Here is a 6,000-nt window from a genome sequence, read left to right as displayed (position 1 = left end):
GATTATTTTCTCACTGTTTTTGAGTGGATACAGAGTATTGTGGTGGTGCCTGGCGCACTTTAAAACAGAATAGCGCCCCAGCCAACACTGGATAAATCCCCTTTAAAATTTGATGACAATATCACCAAAAATTGCATTGTGCATTGTTTTTTCTAAGTTATGTCTAGGCAGTTTTCCAAAAAGGACACGTGGAAACTGAATGATATTATGGGTTTTATAGTGTGTGAAATACTATATTTTTTATATGTTTGCACTTTCCCCCACATGTCATCCTCCCCCTACCTTCCCCTCTCCTTGTGCTCTCCTCAGATAGCAACAGGTCAGGAAGATTGTAAAAAAATAAGTGCAATAGTAATATATTCATTGAGGTCCAGACATTCCAGAATTTCACATGCTATTTATTATTTAAAACCAGTCTTGTTCCTTATTTATAAACATTCTGAATAATAATACAACATTTTGAGAATGTATTTAGATGATTTATGATATAAAATGGGGTCATGATGATGAAAATGCCCTCTATTGTGTCACCAAAGGTGTTTTCACTGTCTTCCTCAGGTTAGAGAGATGAGAGATTACTTGGAAGTCCCCCAATGGAAGTCTTCTATTTAGGCTTAGGCATTGCAATTTTTTTGTTAATGTCAACTTTTTTGGCCATAAAATCTCAAGAATAGTTTTTGCCGAAGTATAACAGTCTTAGCGTGCGTATTGAAAATGCTACTGTTTCATTATGCAGGCAAACAAATGCTGTGTAATTTATGAAAGCATAACAAACTATACACCATTGGAAATGTGATATCATTAGCTACCATGATTCTCAGTCGTAACTTCAATACCATACCACTAGCCGGTTCAGCTTAAGTTATACTGTATTTTTGGCTCACGGATGGGGATAACACCTTCACTATGCAACAGGTCTACTGATACTGTTCAGAGATGTTTGTACATGGGCTCTTCTTGTTCCGGAGAGCCTATACAAAACGTAGGTAATAGCATTCATATGTACAAGTACTCTTGTAGAAGTATGCAGTGATGAAACAAATAACAATGACAATTTCTCCAGTGACATTCTATGTGAACAGTGGACCTTCTATCGACATTTCTCCACGCTTTTGTAATTGCATTATTATGCATTTGGTTTGCTGGACCATTGCCGTGAAAAGGACTGTTATATTACCTTATTTTGTGTAGGATATGGATTTCGAAAATGCAGAGAAGATGAGGTCCCCCAGGCCTGTTTTGCCACCCACATGTTTCAAAATAAGGAACTGTTGTTGCTAAAGCAATGGCATCTCGAAATAGGCTATACAGAGTTTTAGCGCTTCCAACCATATATTGTGTTACAATAGTGATTGAAAATTGCACTGTTAAAAACTGAATTAATCCAAAAAAACCCACACCGGCCCAGCCATGGTGTGACTTAAGGGGTTAATTATATAAATGTATCTGACTACTTTAAAAGTGCATTTCAGCTGCATATTTTTAGGTCATTATGTTCTTAATTTACATTATAACTACCATTGATTGCTAGAATAAAACCATAATGAGGCTGGAACTTCAAAAATGTCTTGCAGCAATTGCGATATTTTAAATATAGGAATAAGAACATACTATTGATAGAACAAGCTGTAATAAAACAGGAATGTTAGACATAAAATGACAGCACAGCAGTGGTTGTTTAGTAGGAGCTGAGTGTGTCTGTGTGTACTGTATATTAAACTGTGACTTACTGAAGGTGTATGTATCTCAGATATTGTGAGGAAGCAGAGAAATGTGCCTGTGTGTATGCATGTGTATGTGTGTTTGTGTGTGTGTGTACGTGTGCGTGTGCGTGTGCGTGTGCGTGTGTGTGTGTGTGTGTGTGTGTGCACGCAGTCTCTCTCTCTCTGTAGCAGCTGGCAGCTGGTTAAAGAATGGCCCACCAGCATGCAGTATACTTCTGACTCTCCCCTGCTGGGTTCAGTACCCCCTTCTCTCTCTCCCTCTCTCTCTATTTCTCTCTCCCTTCTTTCCTCTCAGACATTTTGTGGGCAGCTGCAGCAGGAAGCGGCCCATTTGAACAGCCCTGCTACTGTGGCACTCCAGAGCTTCCCACCCTTCCCCTAGCCCTGCCTGCTGCCCTTACACACCGTCCACCTGGGCAGTGCCCTGAGGCCCTACTGCCCTTACACACCGTCCACCTGGGCAGTGCCCTGAGGCCCTACTGCCCTTACACACCGTCCACCTGGGCAGTGCCCTGAGGCCCTGAGGCCCTGCTGCCCTTAGACACCGCTCCACCTGGGCGGTGCCCTGAGGCCCTACTGCTCTTACACACCACTCCACCTGGGCAGTGCCCTGAGGCCCTGAGGCCCTGCTGCCCTTACACACCGCTCCACCTGGGCGGTGCCCTGAGGCCCTACTGCTCTTACACACCACTCCACCTGGGCGGTGCCCTGAGGCCCTACTGCTCTTACACACCACTCCACCTGGGCGGTGCCCTGAGGCCCTGAGGCCCTGCTGCCCTTACACACCGCTCCACCTGGGCGGTGCCCTGAGGCCCTGAGGCCCTGCTGCCCTTACACACCGCTCCACCTGGGCGGTGCCCTGAGGCCCTGCTGCCCTTACACACCGCTCCACCTGGGCAGTGCCCTGAGGCCCTGAGGCCCTGCTGCCCTTACACACCACTCCACCTGGGCGGTGCCCTGAGGCCCTGAGGCCCTGCTGCCCTTACACACCGCTCCACCTGGGCAGTGCCCTGAGGCTGCATCCTGCTCTTTCACCAGCCAATCAGGACAGAGTGAACCTGATGAACCCAAGCTAGCATGGGGTGAATGGGAGTGTGTTGGGTATGACAGTGTGGAGAAGAGGTGGTGAATAGAAGTGTGTTGGGTATAACGGTGTGGAGAAGAGGTGGTGAATAGGAGTGTGTTGGGTATGATGGTGTGGAGACGAGGTGGTGAATAAGAGTGTGTTGGGTATGACGGTGTGGAGAAGAGGTGGTGAATAGGAGTGTGTTGGGTATGATGGTGTGGAGAAGAGGTGGTGAATAGGAGTGTGTTGGGTATGACAGTGTGGAGAAGAGGCGGTGAATAGAAGTGCGTTGGGTATAACGGTGTGGAGAAGAGGTGGTGAATAGGAGTGTGTTGGGTATGACGGTGTGGAGAAGAGGCGGTGAATAGGAGTGTGTTGGGTATGACGGTGTGGAGAAGAGGCGGTGAATAGGAGTGTGTTGGGTATGACGGTGTGGAGAAGAGGCGGTGAATAGGAGTGTGTTGGGTATGACGGTGTGGAGAAGAGGTGAGGGAGTTGTGTCCCTGTCACAGGGGGCTGCTTGATGTGTTGTTAGCAGCTCAGATATGTTGACTGCCAGCAGAAAGAAGAGGTAAGGTGGTAAGAGAGGTAAGGAGAGGGGGTGGGTGATCCATGAGGACAGTGTCCCACCCCATCAGTCCCGCCCCCCATAGACCACTTTTCATAGCAGCCAGTGGCTAACCCCATTCACTTGTCTGTTGATGTTGATTCCAATAATAATTGTGACAAACTGTTAATTCTTCTTAATCAGGCACTTGTAATGTCTATTGAAGAGTGATTTACCCTGTTAAACCACCTTATGGAAGAAACACCTATGCAATAAGTGATCTATAGGACTTTAAATTAGCAAGATTAATTAATCATTCTCATCATTATGTGTTGTATGGCAAATGAACCTATAAGTGGAAAAAATGAAAATATAAACAAATACCAACAAGCAGGATTAATAGGTTCTATGAAAAAATATGAAAAAACTTAACACCATTAATTGATCAAGATTCTTGCTGTAACTAAAATGAGCATGCATGGGGGCCTTCTAGTTTGAGAACACCTGCTCTAGAATGCAGCAAATAATTGTAAATAAATTGTGGCATGGATTTATTTTTTTTCTTCTTTTTTTTTTTTTACTGCAGTAGGATAGACAAATCCACTGGTGCAATAGCCAGCCTGTGTGATTCTCTTATATCACAGACAGGGGCAAAGGAAACTTAATGACCTGAAAAAGTGAGAACTTTACTAGCTGGGAAAGCTCTCATTAATGTGGGAGTCAAGCGCTGTGTGTGTGTCCCCTGTGTGGTCCGGCTCAGCAGGAGTAATGTGGAGGGCCGTGCTGAAGTCTGCTGTGCGCCAGAAGCCTTTGATATCAGCGCTCCGCTCTGAGATTTCCCATGATGCTCCACAGGTTGCCGGGAGAGCAGGCAGCATATGGGCTGGGCGGCCGGTGTCGCCCGGGGCTCCCGCCCGTTCCCAGAATTCAGATGGTAATGAAGCCGTCGGCCTTTCTCTGCGGTCCTGGCTAAGCTGGTCAGGAGCACTTTTGATAGGCCCGGCAGCCTGTTAGCGCTGCCCACAGCTGGCTGCAGCAGCTTACCAGCCTGGCCGTAACCACCTGTTTGATTTTCCCAGGAGCCGGGAGAAAAAGACACAGCCTCTGTCTCGGACAGAGGAATTTCTTTCTTTCTCGTACTCTCTCTCTATTTCTCTCTCACTAGTGTTGAGAAGACCCATTCATTTTTTCTTCCACTATTGGCCCCTCTCTCACACACACACACACACACACACACTTCACACACACACACACACACACATAGATGCAGAAAAATGTGTGCTCAAACCTGCACATTTTTACAGCACACAAACATGTTTACACACACATACAATAGATGCACAAAAATGTCTGCACAAACATCATGCCTGTTCACACATACAGCCACACAAATGTACAAATAAGCACACGCGCGCGCGCGCACACACACACACACACACACACACACAGACACTCAGCACATTCTCCCTTTTGTCTGTGACCTAAAACAATCACGCTGTTGAGACAGAAAGTGGGACACCTTCTGGTGCATTCAGGTCTGCCAGGTTAACAGAAGCCCGGGCTGAAAACAGGGCAGGCTGCACAGCTCCAACAGAAGGGAGCACAACAGCCCCAGCCCTGTATGACTGCGTGAGCTATGCTATGGGAACTACACTTCTTTAAACATGGCAGGGGTGGGGGAGGGGAGCAGCATTCACTCCTTTATTACCAGAATGCGGACAAAAAGAATGAAGACAGATGGGACATTCTTTCACACTGTGTAGCGCTCCCTTCCTATGTGTGCTCAACGCATGCCTGCATGTATTAACTTTAATTCCTCAAAACACAGAGTGAATGCAGGGAACTACTGGTATTTCTATTGCTACTGCTCGTAAATAGCAACATGATAATCATTGCTGTTCCATATAATGTATTAGCTATTATTAATTGTAGCAGAAATAATAACCGTATTAAATAATAATCTGGTAGAACTTATTCTTTCAATAGCAAATTCAATATTGGGCAAATTTTGTTTTATTGTCATGTCATTTATTGCAATTTGTTTATGTACAGGGGAGGGATGGAGGGAGAGTGAATGATGGGGGTACAGTTATGTGTGGTATGGAGCAGGTGTGGAACCACTGTGTCCTCACTTACAGGAAAGCTGCACACACACACACACGCACACAGGAGAGCTGCACACACACACATGCAGACAGGAGAGCCACACACACACACACACACACATGCAGACAAGAGAGCCACAAACACACACATGCAGACAGGAGAGCTACACACACACACATGCAGTCAGGAGAGCTGCACACACACACATGCAGTCAGGAGAGCTACACACACACACACATGCAGTCAGGAGAGCTGCACACACACACATGCAGTCAGGAGATCTATGTTCATGCAGGGAGCTGAGCTGTGCATGCACAGATAGGAGAACTGCGCGTGCGCAGACATGATAGCCGTGCATACACAGACAGGAGAACTGCGCAGACAGGAGCGCTGCACACACACGTGCTGGCAGGAGTTCCCCTGTGCACTGGCTGCCGGTCGGGGCTGAACACCTGTTCTCCATTCCCAGGCTCTGAATGCAGGGCTGGGCTTTGTGTCCTTTGTCCTGGGCCAGCCACTTCACAATGGCATCCCACAGTGCCCTGGACAGGTGGTCC

Source organism: Conger conger, chromosome 14 (genome assembly GCF_963514075.1).
Source record: "Conger conger chromosome 14, fConCon1.1, whole genome shotgun sequence".
Classification (NCBI taxonomy): Eukaryota; Metazoa; Chordata; class Actinopteri; order Anguilliformes; family Congridae; genus Conger; species Conger conger.
Note: the sequence above shows the minus strand (reverse complement) of the source record.